This window comes from Schistocerca serialis, chromosome 1, assembly GCF_023864345.2.
Source record: "Schistocerca serialis cubense isolate TAMUIC-IGC-003099 chromosome 1, iqSchSeri2.2, whole genome shotgun sequence".
Taxonomy (NCBI): Eukaryota; Metazoa; Arthropoda; class Insecta; order Orthoptera; family Acrididae; genus Schistocerca; species Schistocerca serialis.
The window spans coordinates 825,554,497-825,574,362 of record NC_064638.1 but is presented as its reverse complement, the minus strand read 5'-3'; positions in this window follow the sequence as shown (position 1 = coordinate 825,574,362).

The following is a 19,866-nucleotide window of genomic DNA, read 5'->3' as shown; positions in this document are numbered from 1 at the left end:
CTGCGAAAATATGAAACTGCAGGGCGAAATTCACTAGAGATACAGGTGAAATGTGTACAAATACGTGTGAAATATGTTAAGTACATCTGAAAGATGTATCACATGTGAGTACGCGGGCAAATTCAGGGGTAAAAAGGTCTTTCTAAACCCCTGGAACTAATTCATCCAAATTTAGTATACATATTACAAGTAGTTACAATCTGGAAATAAATAATGGTACACGACGTCGTTCAAACTCAGTGAGGTGTTGATAATGGCGTCTTTACCGCCTTAAAGGCATTCTCGACTAACACGAACTCACCACGTGCTGTCTTAGAGGTAACTAATGCTCACGACCATTACCGCGTGTATTTAAAGCAAACCTGATTTGCATCCTCATACTGGCGGTACAAGCGCCACTCTCATACGATTGGCACGAAATATCGGTAGATATCATAGGTGTACACACACATCTACTAACTTTAGTTTATGTCGCATATCTCCTTTTTGGTGGTGTGATATTTTTCCGTCAATGTAAATATTCCTGAGACCCTCTCTCGCTGAATAAATAAAGTCGTGACGATGCATGCAGGTTTTATTTCAATCTTTTTCCCCCTTCTATTAAATCAACTTGAGACGCATCTCAGATCGACGAAACTTTATTTAAGAATTGGTAGAACAGATTTTGTTTACAGCCTTGTTTGTGGATGAAATACACTTCTTTCGAATTCTTCAGATAAATTTCAGTCTGTCATTGGAATTATCTATTTGTGTGCTGTTTGCATCAGGTGTCACTTTTTGGACCAAGACCTGATCAAATTAATAACTGAAACACGTAAAATGATGTCGATGTATGCGGTTGGATTAATCCTCAAACTTGTCTGATAGTTTAAAAAATATTTCCTAAGCCTTGATAGCAATGACGCCATCAACACAACTCTACAACGATTACAACGATTGCTCTATTTTCACTGAGCTGAAAAATTACATATGTGGATCAGGTATGACTACATAAAAGACTCGATTTCTTCAAAGAAGCTCCTTCGATGTACATGACTAACGGAGCAGCGTAATATCAGCGGAAGCAAATATCAAAAATATAGACAACTACTTGGCTTTCTGGAATGCATACGGTTTGTCATTGCTTGCGCCACACTCCGACCTGCGACCACTAAACAGAAATATCAACTGCCACGTAGCCACCGTCATAAGAGAGCATGTATACCACGTAATGCTATTGGTGCGACACAAATGGCGTGAATAAACATCTGATAACGAAGAAGGTAGTTTGGAAGTAGCGAAGCATCTTAAAAATATGATTACAGTTTTTCGTGTACAGGACTTGTTAAATAAACGCGGATAAGGCAGTCAAGCGTGAAAGAGAAGAGATAAGCTGATGCCACAAAGCGGCCCACAGTTCTAAGAAACGTCCTATGAAAGTTCAGGTAAGACGCTCTGGTTACCAGGCAGCGTGTAGTCAAAGGTACTGGATAGCTCATGTGATTCAGCATGGACAATTGATAATGTATAAATCATTATTATCACGGTTCAGAAACCAACACTAAGCATACGTAATTCAGAAGGATCTGTTCTGAAAAATCACGAACAGCAGCACACCATTGAAAGAGACACCGCGACAGCTACTGCACTGGTTCTAATTGTGTACGATGTTAATTACATCTATGAAAATAAATAATGATATATGACTTATTACGACAACTCATTACATGCAATACCAGATAAGGGCCACACTTCACGTCTCTCTTTTGTCCTCTCACAAAAACGTTTTTTTTAACGAAGTGCACTTATTTGTTTACTTCTGTGTGTGTGTGTGTGTGTGTGTGTGTGTGTGTGTGTGTGTGTGTGTGTTTGTTTCTCCCTTTTGTTCCCTCACAAAAAAGTTGTTTTAGGAAGTGCACGCGTGTGTTTGCTTTTGTGTGTGTGTGTGTGTGTGTGTGTGTGTGTGTTTGTGTGTGTGTGCACGCGCGCAATAATAAACCCATAATTTGCACTTGCAAAACTGTTTATAACACAAAAGAAAGACAGCAGATGTCACAAAGCAAAGCACAGCATACGCTAATACGACAACAGTGAATTTTTTTTATCAAGCCCTTGAGCTCTACATTCTTTTATATTCTCCAGATGAAGGAATACAATAACATTACTTGTCCTTACTCTAGACCTGGTCTGAGTATTTTACTCGAATTCATTAGTGAGAAAAAGTCATTCACTTATCTTTAATTCAAGATCACCGAAATGTCTGGTAAGCTGATACCCGATAACGAGAAGTTCTCAAAAAAGCTATTATAATTTGCAGGTGACTGACGTTCCTGGCCCACAGGATTCGGCACTCAAACTGCCTCTCGCTTCACAGCCACAACAGATCTCCCACTCTCTCGGCTTCAGGGTGAGTAAAGCAACGAAAAGCCGCGCTTTATATCGTAGTAAATCATTGAATTAATAGCATGACTGTCTTACATATGATTATTCTGATAGCTTAATTTCTCAAACTATGTTTAGTCCGTGGCTTGGTAATTTTAAAGATCGTTTTTGCAGGTCAGTGTACACATTAGTCGCCTGAACGGGCTGGTCAATCACTTTCTCTAAGCACTTCAACTGGCTGGACCTGTCTCCTTTAGAAAAGAAATGAAAGGAAATGTAATTTATTAAAACCGACGAAGAAGTTGATTAAATTGAACGGTTGGAGTACAACACTGTATGAAAATGAAAGTGAAATGGGGATCGTAGGAAACTGGGAAGTATTTGATGCGTGGTACTAGACGAATCCGACAAAAATTAAGTATAAGGCCAACGTCTGTGACTAAGAGGTATCAGAAAAAATAGACGAGCAAAAAAGTGTACGAAAACCTCTAATCACAGGAAGGGACAGATTTAAGAGGCGGGTGTTACGGCTTTAAGGCATATATGGCGTTAGAAGGAGAGGTAGAAGAGTAGAAGCGAGTCACTGTAGGCAATACAGTAGAAAGCAGTTTATCGAGGCTATTAGAAAATTGAGGTAACAGGAAAGGGTAGTTACTCAGACTCCAAGAGAATGCATTTGTCACGCCGCGACATTGGAGCTCGTACAGCAATGCAGCCTCGGCAGTGTTGAATGTATGGAACGAGGGTATAGAAAGCGATACTCTGCATCGACGAGAGGATAGTCGAGCTCTCTGTGTGACCACAGAAGAGTAAGACTGCCATTCCGCCTGCATGGCGGCTAAAAAATGTCCTGGCCGTGGACACTGTTTTGTCGATGCTGGAGTACTGCGACATCTGTGGACCTGCCTGCGTCGACAGTTCTACACCATGTGCTGCAGCATCCATTTGCACACGATTCCACCGTCCAGAAATGACAAACGTCCCAAGCTTTAATGGGCACGTGACGATAGTCTGGTACAATTACAAAAATAATTATCTTAGGCCAAGCCCTGCAATGATCAGAGAGTAATGGAAGGCGCTATGGTGACGGCAGTTTGTTGAGGGCAGACGAAAAACAACAAGTGTGACTGACAGAGGCGCATGTGAATATAAAGTGAGATGTCGCCCCCTACGTTTTGAGAGGGCAATTTGAGTAGCTACAAGGGCATCAGGGATGATTTGCAGCTAGAGGTGTTGCCGCTAGATCCGGCAACCGCACAGAAATGCTCGCCACATTCGAGGAGGAATGTACCAGACTTCTTAAAAAATGATGGATTCCACTCCTGCTCCGGCGTGCGCGCTTCTCTGATATGTTTCCCATCGAACATGTTTGGGATATTGACAGTCAAATGTTCTGAGCCATTAGGCCGAGTCATATTTCTCACATTTCTGTGATGTCTCCAGATGATTGAAAAAATGGTTCAAATGGCTCTGAGCACTATGGGACTCAACTGCTGCGGTTATTAGTCCCCTAGAACTTAGAACTAGTTAAACCTAACTAACCTAATGACATCACCAACATCCATGCCCGAGGCAGGATTCGAACCTGCGACCGTAGCGGTCTTGCGGTTCCAGACTGCAGCGCCTTTAACCGCACGGCCACTTCGGCCGGCCCACATGATTGAACACTGTCGAAATCTAGCGCCTCATCGATGTTTTCCTGCGCTTTTCGAAAGAATTGTTATTACTCGGTAAAGTTCCTCAGGCCATTATTGTGGCTTTGTCGTTGAGAAGGTGCAGGTAGATAGTTGTGAATTAGAAGTGGAATGATACCAAAACAGACTTACGGTCGGGGAAAAGTTACAAAAGAGCAGGTAGACCATAAATAATTTGCAGGAGACTCGGTTGCAGATGTGGTAAAACCGGTTCCCGTCAGACGACCGAAGTTAAACGCTGGTTGACTGTGCAATCTTCCGAGCGCTGTTGGCAAGCGGGGCGCACTCAGCCCTTGTGAGGCAAACTGAGGAGCTACTTGATTGAGAAGTAGCGGCTCCCGTCTCGGAAACTGGCATACGGCCGGGAGAGCGGTGTGCTGACCACATGGTCCTCCACATCCGCATCCGGGTGACGCCTACAGGCTGAGCGTGACACGGCCAGAGTTTAGTTCGGTTGCAGATGATGCAGCTGTTATTTCTACAGTTTCATACACTATCACTATAAGCGGTGGTAGTCTGAGTGACACCGTGTCAAGTGGACCAGTGGGTGGAACGCCTGGTACAGCTGCGGCACGTAGGGCAGACTGCTTGCCTATGCTTGAAGAAGTATTCCATGAAAGTCATCAAACTGATTGTGGCTGCAAATATGGATTTATAGGCAAGGACTAAAGTTGACTGGGAACCCCAGTCCTTTGGCAAATGTCTACCTACTGATGACGTATGTTTACTAATAGAATTTGACATTGCTAATTTCAAGCAGATGTTTTCAAACTTCTTCAGCACAGATTTTGTCCTTCGGATTCACGAGTATGAATATTTACCACCTCATTACTGATTTTATTTCTCGTTCGATCTGCTAGATACATTTTACAAAGAAGAGATAAGATTAATATAAACCACAATAAACGTTTGGAACTTACAATGTGATAACAAATCATATCAGTTATCACATTGCAATTATGTCAGGGAAACTACACTATTACATTAAATGGAACAAAAATCACATAAATTGAAGAAACTAATTACACAGTAACATTAAGATTATGGAGCCATTTCTTGGCATTGTCCGTTAACTTGTGGAGCGACATTAGAGAGCCGTCTCTGAAACCATGAATGTTACAAACCAGAAGATGGTCCATTGTTTGTACCTCGCCACAGTCACAACACGAATCGTCTGTATAGCCCCATTTGGTTGTTTGCTGTCAGCATCGTCTAACTCCCGTGCGAAACCTGTTTAGAGCCGACCAGTGTTTCCTGCTGAGATTGAAGCCTTCAACCCTTTTGGTTGGGTCGTGGATTAGGTGATGGTTTTCCACGACGCCTCTTCTCAGACCCTGCCATGCATTCTTCCATTCAGCATCGAGACCGTCTGTGCCCAATGTTCTGCTCCAGGCGATAGGTTTTCTGGATTTGAGTCTCGTGGGTCCTCCCATGTCGGCATGGATGGGTAGCCTTGCGTTTGCTTCAATTTTTTCTACTATGTCCTGGGTTGGGGAAGCAGGAGCGATGTTTGCTAACACCGGAAGCCACTCAACGGGGGTTGGCTTGAGAGTGCCGGTGACGGTTCTCGGAGTGGCATGTAGTTGTTTATCCACTTTTTTGGCGTGGGAGCTTCTGCTCCAGACTGGGGCACAGTATTCTGCAGCGCTATACACCAGTGCCAGTGCAGCAGTTCGTAGAGTGGCTGCATCACAACCCCAAGTGGTGCCTGCCAGTTTGTTGAGCAGGTTATTTCTCGTATTTAGCTTTTGGGCAGTATCAGTTAGGTGTTGTCTGAAAGTCATGCTGCGATCTAGCTTAATACCGAGATATTTTGGGAAATTCTCGTGGCTGACAGCTTTACCATTTATAACCAGGCGCAGTTCCATTCTCGCTTTCTTGTTGTTTAGATGTATGACTGTGCTTACTGTTTTTGTCACATTGATTTTTAGACGCCATGTGTCACAGTATTCTTTCAGTGTAGCTAGATCTTCATTTAGTGTTGATTCCAGGTTTTCAAACGAGTTACTTAGCGCTGTAATAGCTAAATCATCTGCGTAGGCAAATTTACGTGAGTGCAGATCAGGCGAATCTGCTATATAGATGTTGAAGAGCCAGGGAGCTAAGACTGATCCTTGCGGAAGACCATTTTTTAGGATATGGCACTTGCTGGTTTCACCATTTACTTTGACCCTGAACTTCCTTTTGCTCAGCATGTTGTTCATGAGCTTCAACGTTGTTTTGCATTTGCCTCGTTACTGATGCTGATCCTAGAAATACGTAATAACTTGTGCAGCTTTATTGATTACTGTTCCCAAAGAGTACTTACTGACAAGTGTCGTATTTCATTGTTATGCTGGGTAAAACATTTTGTCATTTAAAGAGATCAAGGCGACCAGCAAACCGTGGAGTCATGTTTAAACGAGGCGTGTAGCGTTCCTTCGTCGATCAATATTTTTAATGACGTCACACAGAGAGGATGCTTTGAGTGATATCAAAGTAATTATGGCTTCAAAAGACATAAATGTTACAGAAAAGTTGCGCAAATGCGACGTTGCTGCAAGAAGCATGGAAAAACTTGAGCGTGGATTACTTCGGTGCTCACGCTTTTGGAGAGTCTGCGGCAGCGGTAGTGGACTGGTGAAGCTGCTTTGCTCGTCTACCTCAATCACGCAACGCGATTTTGTAGCGTTTCTATGGCAACCAATTATTGTTTTCGCCTGCAGCCGTCTGCACTTCGCAGTTGAAAGCTGGCAGTTTGCATGCCGTCCACCAGAGAGCTTCTTTCGTCGAGTCTAGGGCAAGTGGCCAGAACTGCCGGAGCGATGGCTGTGGCGTGAAACAGGCGTCAGATGCTACTATACGCGCACTGGTTTTGCCGTACACGCTGCGTGTTTTGCGGGAGTGGTGGGGGAGGGAAGGTTAGGGGAGGTGAGGGGAGAGACGCGGAGGCGGCACCCGGAAGCGGCAGGCAGCGCAGAGCGGCCGCCGGCATGTGTGTCAGCGGGGGACACACTGACCCCCGCAACGTGGCCGCCTCCACCACAGCAGCACTCTGCCCGCCGCCCGCGCTCCTGGTCACTTTCCTCGCAGCGCCGCACTTGCAATCGGCCGCTGCTTTCACGCAGCGAACCCGCTTCTCTGCTCAGCTAGGCGCCGTCATTGTGTGGTGTAGGGTACATATTGCTCTAGGCACGCGCGCCCACACACACGCACTCACACAGACACCTCCTGCACCATTCCCAGACGGCACGAAGAGAAGAAAGACTGTCGTTATTCTAATTTTGGTACATATTGCTCTAGACACGCACGCCCACACACACACACACACACACACACACACACACAGACCTCCTGCATCATTCACAGACGACACGAACAGAAGAAAGACAGTCGTTTTTATTTTTTTTTCTTTGCAACTTTATTTTCGTTCAGAAAACTTTAGGGTTGATTCAAATTGCTCTGAGCACTATGATACTGAACTTCTGAGGTCATCAGTTAGAACTTAGAACTATTTAAACCTAGCTAACCTAAGGACATCACACACATCCATGCCCGAGGCAGGATTCGAACCTGCAACAATAGCGATCGCGCGGTTCCAGACTGTAGCGCCTAGAACCACTCGGCCACCCCAGCCGGCAAACTTTAGGGATGTAACTAAAAAACGATATGATTGATAAGATTCGCTTATGGTACTTCTATCCTCAGTGAAGAAGAGCTGCGGGACCTGTTAAAGAGATTGAACAGCCTAATGATGGAGCACTATGGATTGAGAGCAAACCGAAGAAAGAAGACAGTGATGAGGAACAGCGGTAATAGGATTAGCGAGAGACGTAATATCAAAATTAGGAATCACGAAGAATACGATTTGGAGAACTCTGCTACCTTAAAAGCAGAGTACCACCTGGCGGACGAAGTAAGGAGGATATAAAAAGCTTTCTAGCACAGGCGAAAAGACCATTGCTGGCCAAAAACTGTGTACCAGAATTAAACATCGGGCTTAAAAAAAATGGTTCAAATGGCTCTGAGCACTATGGGACTCAACTGCTGTGGTTATCAGTCCCCTAGAACTTAGAACTACTTAAACCTAACTAACCTAAGGACATCACACACATCCATGCCCGAGGCAGGACTCGAACCTGCGACCGTAGCAGTCGCACCATCGGGCTTAACTTAAAGGAGAAATTTCTGAGAACGTTACTAACAAGGGAACCTCCCCATCGCACCCCCCTCAGATTTAGTTATAATTGGGCACAGTGGATAGGCCTTGAAAAACTGAACACAGATCAATCGAGAAAACAGGAATAAGTTGTGTAAACTATGAAAAAAATAAGCAAAATATACAAACTGAGTAGGCAACATCAATGATAGTGTGACCTCAGGAGCGCCGTGGTCCCGTGGTTAGCGTGAGCAGCTGCGGAACGAGAGGTCTTTGGTTCAAGTCTTCCCTCGAGTGAAAAGTTTATTTTCGTAAAGTTATGATCTGTCCGTTCGTTCATTGACGTCTCTGTTCATTGTAATAAGTTTAGTGTCTGTGTTTTGCGACCGCACCGCAAAACCGTGCCATTGCTAGACGAAAGGACGTGCCTCTCCAATGGGAACCGAAAACATTTGATCGCAAGGCCATAGGTCAACCGATTCCTCCACAGGAAAACACGTCTGATGTATTCTATACGACACCGGTGACGGCATGTGCGTCACATGACAGGAATATGTTGTCGAGCCACCTAACTTGTACACTTGGCGAATGGGTTAAAAGATTCTTCTGCCTCGCCCGATTTAGGTTTTCTTGTGGATGTGATAATCACTCCCAAAAAAAGTGATGAAAACATAAGAGTTTGTCACACAAACCGCAACAAATGAATGCAAAGTTTCACAGTCGCACAGTTTTCCCTGTGCTCTGTCAAAACATATGTTTTCAACGTTTTCAAATTTTTCCGTGTGTAGACCGTCAAATCCTGCATATGTCCAAGCAAATCTGAACATGTCCTGGAATTTTGGAGAGCGAAGTTGATTATGTGTGAGTGCCTGAACTTTGATCATTGTCTGAAAATAAAAAATTAAACTTTACACTCGAGTGGAGACTTGAACCAATGACCTCTCGTTCCGCAGCTGCTCACGCTAACCACGGGACCACGGCGCTCCTGAGCTCACTCTGTCCTCGATGTTGCCTATCTTGTGCATGGACTACTCAGTTTGCCCGCATCTCGTGGTCGTGCGGCAGCGTTCTCGCTTCCCACGCCCGGGTTCCCGAGTTCGATTCCCGGCGGGGTCAGGGATTTTCTCTGCCTCGTGATGGCTGGGTGTTGTGTGATGTCCTTAGGTTAGTTAGGTTTAAGTAATTCTAAGTTCTAGGGGACTGATGACCATAGATGTTAAGTCCCATAGTGCTCAGAGCCATTTGAACCATTTTTTTTGACTACTCAGTTTGTATATTGTGCTTATTTTTTTCATAGTTCCACACAACTTCTTCCTGTTTCCTCGATTGATCTGTGTTCAGTTTTTCAAGGCCTATCCACCGTGCCAATTTATAACTAAATCTGAGGGCGGTGCGATGGGGAGGTTCCCTTGTAAGGTGCACAGAATTGTATGGATGTGAATCATGGATTGTGGGAAAACTCAGACAGAAGTGAATCGAAGCATTTGAGGTGCTATAGATGAATTGTTGCTTCTTATCACTATTTAAAGTAACTTCAGCTAATATAGTTTCTATTGTGACTTGGCAAGACAGCCAAGCCACTAGGAGAGGAAGCCGAAAGGCACGCGTTTAAGCTCACGCAGGCTGGCGTGAGGTCTGGAACAGTTAAAGGAGTTATACTAGCAAGAAAAGTACGTAGCTGCTGGAATACTTAACTTTAATCCATAATTGGTGAACATCGGTCTGACGGTACATGCATCACAAGATAAATAGCAAATGATAATGGCGCCTTGCTAGGTCGTAGCAAATGACGTAGCTGAAGGCTATGCTAACTATCGTCTCGGCAAATGAGAGCGAAATTTGTCAGTGAACCATCGCTAGCAAAGTCGGCTGTACAACTGGAGCGAGTGCTAGGAAGTCTCTCTAGGCGGCGCTCGGTCTGCAATCACTGACAGTGGCGACACGCGGGTCCGGCGTATACTAACGGTTACCACCTAGCAAGTGTGGTGTCTGGCGGTGACACCACAGTTTCATTTTCACAGCATCCATTACAGTTGGAGTTACATCTCACTCCTAACATCGTCCCTACCCTGATCTGCGTCAAGGCGGATGACCAGTTGAACCAGTCGCCAGAGCTTCGTTTCATCCGGCTACTGGAGAATGAGGCATCCTATTTTGTCATCTCTGCCGTACCGCACCTCTTCCACCAGTGCCTTCTTCCACAAAAGTCGTGGTCTGATATCCTTCTGAAGTAGAAAAGCTTCCCCAGTTCCTAATTTTTCTTCTTTCACTTCGTGGTAGCTTCTTAGCAGCAGGAGGTATTCAGTTCTGCTCCAATGTCCTCGTTGACCTGTTGTCTCAATCGGAACTGCTTGGCAAGATACTTCCGAGTTGCTCGTTCTGGGCCACAAGGAATAGTTAGCAGTTTGCCACCATTTAGGAAGTGGATTGTTTGCTAATAGATGGTGCTGCTGTCTAGTAGTACTGGCAGTTGCCTTCTACACTATGCATTAATACGACCTTGCACAATATTGTTCTGCCACCAAGATGCATTCACCAAGTAAGACCATAATCAAAACAATCCATCAGTAACTCCCTTGCGAGTGCAGTACAGCAATGCCGCGACTTATCTGCGTGAACTGTGCATGGTCTAGCGTGATGCTATTTCGAGATTTAAGTCCCTCGAAATCTTCGCCGTCCACGCAGAGGAATATCTATAAATCACCTCCTTTAGCATCAGTGCGACTTTTGTTAAGATGTAAGTAAAGAAAAATGTTCGTTAAGTCAAGTAATTGGTTTAGTAATAGTTTCCTATGCAACAAGATAGGTCTTGGCTGACAAAGCGCCATCAGTTGAGTTTAGCGCCCTCTGTTTAGTATCAATTCTCTTTACTTTCCTTATCCTGTTCTGTATCAGGGCCATCCTTCCACCATTCTATCTTTCCCTATCCTTTTCCTCTTCACATTAAGGCCCAACTGACAACACAGTTTCCAACTCCCTCTCTGCTTTCCTACAATCCACCCTAACAGCTGCCGTCATCTCCACAGATATAACCGAACAGCCCCTGCCCTACCAAAGACACAGCGCCTAACGGTTTTCCTTCCTCTAAACATACTTTCCCACTGAAAAGCTTTCAGAAGTGTAGTGCCTCATTCTAAGCTCATCGCCTTCCTTCAAACATCTTTTTATTTCTTTTTATTTTGTTTCTTACTTCTCCTGCGAGATAAATCACTGAAGAATTGTGTGCGATTCTTGGCTACCAATTTTCGACACACTGTACTGTTATATTTTTTTAAAAAAATTGTACTTGTTACAACGCTAACAGAAATCTCGACAGCTTAAGCAATGCATTATGTTATGGAGTAACAATTATGAGTTGGATCATCTCATACAAGGACCTGATATTGTAACGTTAATTAAAAGTAATAAAATAGCCTGTCTGGAACATGTCGTAAGGATGGAAAACAAAAACTACAGAGAAGGTCCTATGAGGGAAACCGAAATGAAGAAGATTAAAAGTAAGACCACGTAAGCGATGGCTCCACGACGTGGAAGAAAACGTCAGAACCTTAGGATTCAGAGGGTGGAGAAGGAAAATAAAAGGGAGGGCAGAATGGAAGGAAGAAGTTAAGAAGGCAAAGACCCACGTGGGTTTGTGAAGCCACAAGAAGAAGACGAAGATGATGAAGAAGAAGATGTTACGGAAGTCTCTAGCAAACAGGTCATTGCAGTATTTATATAGATTCCGACAACATTTTCGTGTAAAACTACTGTGATACCCCTTTCAGTAGTGAAATTGACTTTAGAGGTTAAAATAATGAACTCATATTCGGGAGCAATGGGATCAAATCACACTCCACGCATCCTGATTTCTTGTTTCCGTAGTTTCACAAAATCACTCCAGGCGAATACCTGCATAAAATTTTGATAACATTTTTGGAAACAGTGATCAATAGAACATTATATTTTAACTAAAGTTCAGTCTTGATCACAACACTTATGTCTCAATAACATAGGTGACCGGTTTCGGTTATATTTATATAACCATCTTCAGACCCATGGCTTCCTTGGAGGATGGTAGGCGGAGCTCTCCTCAGCTGCTACGAAGTCAACTAGTTGACTTGTGATCAAGACTGAACTTTAGTTAAAATAGAATACCTGCATGATTACTTCAAAAACGTCGAGTTTTAATTTCCCGTCCATCCTTGCCGGAACGATCTTTCGTTTCGTGACTTACGACCTCGAGTCATAGGGACGTCAACCTCCAACATTTTCAACTTCCTTTCCCCGCCTACTTCTGTCCTTGTCCATCGTACATTGTTCTCCGTCTACGGTGACTTCAACGTCAATATGAAATTAAATACTAACGTCAAGTTTACCACTCTTTAAAAAAAAAGTAGACACTATACCGATAAGAAAATCTCGAAATCCAAATGAAGAAGAAGTTACGCGATACAAAAACTGTTGAAACATAACCTTTCCTAGTCTTATAAGTGAAGGAAATCAACCAGTGGCCTTGAAGCGTGTGCCATTGTCCGACCAACTGGTGTGCTCTGAACGAAAGTGGCGCGACATTAATTTCTGGACATCTGGCAAGCGTGGCACCGGAACTTGCGCGTTAAAACAAGCCAGACATTCAGAGAAGGAAAAGACGCGGCCGATGGCCGAAAAAATAAGACGACTATCTAACAAAAACTCTGTATTAAGCGAGCAGATCGAGGAGCTGAAGTAGAAGCAAACGCTATACTCGTACGCCTACACGGCAGCGAACAGGTTCACATCCCCGCCTGATATGCCGAGACACACTTTCCGTGATTGTTATAAAACCGTTAAGAAAATGCTAGGATGGTTCCTTCAACAAGCTGGTAGCCGATACTCATTCCTCTCCGTCTCGCAATCCGCCTTTCATGGGCCCCTTGTCTACGGAACGTCAGCCTTTCTTCTCTTTTAGGAGAACGCGCATTAAAAATAAGAATAAACTACACTACTAGACATTAAAATTGCTACACCACAAAGATGACGTGCTACAGACGCGAAATTTAACCGACAGGAAGAAGATACTATGATATGCAAATGATTAGCTTTTCAGAGCATTCACACAAGGTTGGCGCCGGTGGCGACACCTTACAGCGTGCTGACATGAGGAAAGTTTCCAACCGATTTCTCATATACAAACAGCAGTTGACCGGTGTTGTCTCGTGAAACGTTGTTTTGATGCCTCGTGTAAGGAGGAGAAATGCGCACCATCACGTTTCCGACTTTGACAAAGGTCGGATTGTAGCCTATCGCGATTGCGGTTTATCATATGGCGACGTTGCTACTCGTGTTGGTCGAGATCCAGTGACTGTTAGCAGAACATGGAATCGGTGGGTTCCGGAGGGTAACACAGAACGTCGTGCTGGATCCCAACGGCCTTTTATCACCAGCAGTCGAAATGACACGCCTCTTATTCGCATGGCTGTAACGGATCGTGCAGCCACGTCTCGATCCCTGAGTCAACAGATGAGGACGTTTGCAAGACAACAACCATCTGCACGAATAGTTCGACGACGTTTGGAGCAGCATGGACTATCAGCTCGGAGACCATGGCTGCCGTTACCCTTGACGCTGGATCGCAGATAGGAGCGCCTGCGATGGTATACTCAACGACGAACCTGGGTGCACGAATGGCAAACAGTCATTTTTTCGGATGAATCCAGGTTCTGTTTACAGCATCATGATGGTCGCATCCGTGTTTGGCGACATCGCGGTGAACGCACATTGGAAGCGCGTATTAGTCGTCACCATACTGGCGTATCACCCGGCGTGATGGTAGGGGGTGCCATTGGTTACACGTGTCGGTCACCTCTTGTTCGCATTGACGGCACTTTGAACAGTGGACGTTACATTTCAGATGTGTTACGACCCGTGGCCTACCTTTCATTCGATCCCTGCAAAACCCTACATTTCAGCAGGATAATGAACGACCGCATGCTGCAGGTTCTGTACGGGCCTTTTTGGATACAGAAAATGTTCCACTGCTGCCCTGGCCAGCACATTCTCCAGATCGATCACCAATTGAAAACGTCTGGTCAATGGTGACCGAGCAACTGGCTCGTCACAATACGCCAGTCACTTCTCTTGATGAACTGTGGTATCGTGTTGCAGCTGCATGGGCAGCTGTACCTGTACACGGCATCCTAGCTCTGTTTGACTCAATGCCCAGGCGTATGAAGGCCGTTATTACGGCCAGAGGTGGTTGTTCTGGGTACTGATTTCTCAGGATCTATGCACCCAAATTGTGTGAAAATGTAATCACGTGTCAGTTCTAGTATAATATATTTGTCCAATAAATACCCGTTTATTATCTGAATTTCATCTTGGTGTTGCAATTTTAATGGCCAGTAGTGTACTTTTTCAGACTGACTCCCGACATATCTTTGTGTTCATGTCTCTGTGTTCTTAATCTCGCTATAGAACGTTATTTAGAAATGGCGCTACCGCGCTCTTTTTCGTATAAACTCGTACCAGCAGTCTACAGTGTAAAACTCACCTGAAGATGGCTGCCTGTTTAACAGCCGAAATATCGTAGCAAGATATTTTCATCATCCAACTGGAGTCACGAAGTCTCAGTGAAAATAAAGAATAGATGTCTGACGCAAAAAGAAGCTAATTATTTACTGGGAAAGCGGCGCTTCTAGGCTCTAGGAGGGCGTGTGAATGAGCTGGTGAGAATTCCCTCGGGAGGATCAAACGGTTCCCCGCAGGAAGCAGTAGCGGTACACGGTTCCACGACAGCAGCGCGGTACACGAGTCTGCGAGTGTCCTCGGGCATCCTTCGCCGTGACCTCCGGAGCACCGGGCAGGCGTGAAAGCGGCAGCGGCGGCGACAGCAGCGCTTCCCGAAAGCCCTCGGTTTCGGCTGCCGGCTACGGACCGCAGGGTTGCTAACCGCGGATGACCGTCGCTCCGCGCCTGCGGATTCCTTGCCGCCTACAGCCAGCGTGCTAATTGCCAAAGCGTGGCCGCCTCGGCCGGCGTCTACGCTCTCAGCCGGAAAACTCGCCGAGGTGACAAGCCGCGGGTAGCGCTGTTGCGAATCGCATGCATTCGTTATTCAGTTACTGGCATCCCGCGAGGCTCAAAGTACTTATTCGGCACTTCCTATTAGCTTTCGTCACACGTGCTGTCCTTCCCGCACACAAATCGAATCCGATTTGTCCCGGGTCGGTAGTTTCCTTATTCCACCTCGCTGCTTCCAAGCCGCACCGACTCGGGGTGCTGAATTCATCTTCTTCGTCTCGTCACACGCATTATTTTCGTTTCGTTACACAATTAGTGGCCAACTCGGCACTGTTGAGAAAGCCGATCTCTTGTCCTCAATAGCAAAAAGGACGGAGTGAACGATACTGTTTGCTTGATATGGCCTCTGGAATCACGGGCTCCTTTTTATATGAACGCATGAGTCAGGGAATGCGAAATTCAGCTGTAAAACACCTCGAGAACTAACTCAGTGATCGTACATTCAGTTCATCTTCGGAGTGTGGAGGGGGGCGGGAGGGGGGGGGGCATCATCACTCTTCTAACAGGTACGATGCAGTCTGCCACCAGTGCCAACCTCTTCATCTCAGATTAAAGATTTACAGTCTTGTTTGTTGGACACGTTCTAGTCTCTGTCTTTCCTTACACTTTTCATCCTCTGCAGCTCCCTCTAATTCAATGGAAGATATTTCCCGATATCTTAACACATGTCCTGTCATTCCATCTCTTCATCTTGTCAATGTTTTCTACACATTCTCCCCCCCCCCCCCCCCTCTCATATCTACGGAGAACCTCTTCAGTTCTTATCAGTCCACCTGTTTTTTAACATGTTGCTACAGCACCGTAACTCAAACGTTTCGATTCTCTCCTTTTCTGTTTTTCTCACACTCCATCATTCACTACTATAAAATGCTGTGCTCCGACGTACATTCTCAGAACTTTCTTCCTCAAATTAAGGTCTATGTTTGACAGAGTTAGACTAATCAGAGCCGTTGCCATCTGCTTCTTATATCCGTCTTGGTTTATGGCTACTCTCATTTCTGCTACTCCTCGTTACTTTCTTCTTTAGATAATGAATTGCAATAAGTGAATCTTCTTAACGAGATAGTCCAAATCTGTGCAGTGCCTACATACCGAGGTTCCAACTTCACCTCACATCGGGAAGTATACGTTTGTAAATAAGACCGCCCTACTATACAGAAGCAGATCACCAGCCGGTGACGGTATGCTTGTCGAGAACTCGAAAACTGAGCAACGGACAGGCGCGTGTTATTTAATGGTGCCAAAAGCGAGACACTGCAACTCACCAAGAGACGACATCCAGAAATTGACGACATACAACTATTTGACATTCCAATTCAACAAACAACTAAAAACAGGTGCTTCGGGACGACACTTGATCTGCAGCTGACGTGCAGAGAGTCGGGAAGAAGCCCAAACAAAACATGGGTGCACTCTAACCACTATTTAACTAAACGTCACCACTTTCAATTCAAAGCGATGTGCTAATTTACAGGGCATGCATTAAAAAAAGGCTAGTGTGACTTAAATTTCCAGAAACACAGGAGCGGTCACAATTTATTGTGTAATTGACTGAAATCCAAAGATGTCAACAACATAATCGAGAACAACAGTGGTCTCACATTACGATTACGCCAGAATCCATTTATTTAACTTTTCCTCAAATGTTTTAAAACCCATAAAACTGACCAAATTTTGGTCTCCTCCGGTTATTAAATTAAGCTAAAAGAGAGCCGCCATCTGGTATGCACACGAAGTGCTAAAAATTATGTTACTTGTTTAGGTTTAACGGCCTGAATCTTTCTCTTGCCAGTTTACCCTGTCACAGAATTCGTCTTGACTCACGATACGCAAGCCGGACTTAGATTGTGGTCGCACTCTATTGATCGCAAAGAAAATAAATGAGCGATTTTTTTCGTCCTGCACATAATTGTAGTTTGTGAGCTACTTAATATACTTTATTATCGTCATAATAGGTATGTGTTAATTCTTGATTGCTGTAGCAGCCGCGCGGGATTAGCCGAGCGGTCTAGGCGCTGAAGTCATGGACTGTGAGGCTGGTCCCGCCGGAGGTTCGAATCCTTGTGTTTGTCCTTAGGATAATTTAGGTTAAGTAGTGTGTAAGCTTAGGGACTGATGACCTTTGCAGTTAAGTCCCATAAGACTTCACACACTTTTTTTGCTGCCAGCATCCGCAATGCATGTTTTTAGAGATGAATGTTGAGCGGACTAGTGTGACGGATTTTTTCAGCTGAAGCAGACACCCAAATAATCGCTCCTTCCGCCTCATTTACCTTGTTCATGATAAGCGTTTCGCTAGCTTTTTTCGACCCGTAATTTTTTCTCGGAGTACGATACTCCTGTCCGCGAAATCCTAAGCGTTCTTAATTCAATTAGCCCGAAGCATCTTTTCCTTAACATAGTGGCTATTGTGGGTGTCGGAACAGTGTACAAAAAGATAGTTCATTGCTGGAATCCAGCAACAACTCGCACGTCGCCAGCGTTAGCTGAAGGCCGCCATTCGCAGAGCGCCCTTCCCACGGCGCGGAAACACAACTGCCAGACACAGGGCCAGGTACCTGCCGCCTTGCCAATAGTGCGGAGTATTGCCTGCGGCTTCTGCGCGGCATTGGCGTGGCTCCCGCCGTATTGACTCAGTCACGTAGTGAAGAGCAACAGTTACGTGAAACGTCTGTAAAGCGCTCGTAGGCGGAAACGTTAAGAGACAGGCAGAGAAACCTCTAGAGCGTATCCACCTGCTGGAGCGGCAATGGGAAGAAGTGGGGTAACACTGCACCAGGAACTGGTTTCGCCAATGGTGACATGCTCCACAGCACCTGTCAAAAGCGTCTTTGAAAGAAACAAAAGACAGCTCCACTTGCAATGATTTTGACTGTTTCGATGTTAGGACATTATCAGTTCTAGGATTCGGCGTCTGCAAACAGATAGGGGGGAAACAGTCTGATCAGACCGCATATAACATGTTAGTTCAAATGGTTCAAATGGCTCTGAGCACTATGGGACTTAACATCTATGGTCATCAGTCCCCTAGAACTTAGAACTACTTAAACCTAACTAACCTAAGGACATCACACAACACCCAGCCATCACGAGGCAGAGAAAATTCCTGACCCCGCCGGGAATCGAACCCGGGAACCCGGGCGTGGGTTCATAAAATACTAGGGGAATCGGAAAGTAATGTCGTTTTTCCGCATTAAACTCTAGCATACAAGTTCATAACAAGTTTTTATTTGTAATCAGTGACGAACTTACCCTCGTTACCAGCAACCTTTTTCCATCTAGTGTGCATATTTTCAATGCTGTATCAGCTAAAATCAATAGGTTTTCGTGCAAAATGTTTGGAGATGGCATTTCGGATATCATCCATATTTTCAACTTTTGGGCAATTCCGAGCGAATATAGTGGGCGACGCAATACCGCGTACCCAAGGTTATTAATTTTTTTATGTTTTGTCTTGCCAGTGGGGATTGGCATTATCATGTTACAGAACAACGCCTTTTCTGCTGTCAATCGCTGGTCATGTTTCAATTAAAGATGAATTACACGACCCAGTTTTTCACAGTAAAGGTCTGGATTCACAATTTGTCCCGGTTTTAACACTTCGCCGGCCGTTGTGGCCAAGCGGTTCTAGACGCTACAGCCTGGAACCGCGCGACCGCTACGGTCGCAGGTTCGAATCCTGCCTCGGGCGTGGATGTGTGTGATGTCCTTAGAGTAGTTAGGTTTAAGTAGTTCTAAGTTCTAGGGGACTGATGACCTCAGAAGTAAAGTCCCATAGTGCTCAGAGCCATTTGAGCCATTTGAACCATTTTTTTTAACACTTCAAAACCTCGCGAACACTCCAGCAAACACAGAAAACCGCCTTTTTGGAGTGCAAAACTCGCTCAGCTGTACTTCGTGGCGATTCAGTCGGAGACAGACACTGCTTATTGCGTTTTGGGTCATCTCAGAGGACTCATTTGTCATCTCCAGTGATCCAGCGATTACAAAATGTTTCTGTATTGAGCCACTGAAGCAGTAAGTTAGATGAGACGAATCGGTTACTTTTGTTGGTCTTTACTAATCAGCTGAAAATATTCTTGGATGGTCGACCAAGGCTGATTAAGACTGTTTGACAGTTCCTCGATTGTCTGATGCGGACGTACTTCAGCTTTCGCCCAAACATTTCATTATCTAAAGTTTTTGGTCTTCCTGATCGATACAAGTCGAAAAGATTCAAATTGGCGGATATGAACTTAGAAAACCACCTTTGGCATTTACGAACGTCTAACGCAATTGTATATATATCGCAAATTTTTTCGGTAGCAACTGTTGCCTTACTATCCTTGTGAACCTCAAAAAGAATACGATGCGGGATATGTTTCTCTTCTGGTATTTGGCTGGTCATTTCACCATAAATTGCAAAGAAAGATACAGATTTAATTATTTACGAGTAAACAAGTCACTCCAACGTTACAATGTCTTTGGTACGACTTCGAAGTACAAAATGTTCAAATGTGTGTGAAATCTTATGGGACTTAACTGCTAAGATCATCAGTCCCTAAGCTTACACACTACTTAACCTAAATTATCCTAAGGACAAATACACACACTCATGCCCGAGGGAGGACTCGAACCTCCGCCGGGACCAGC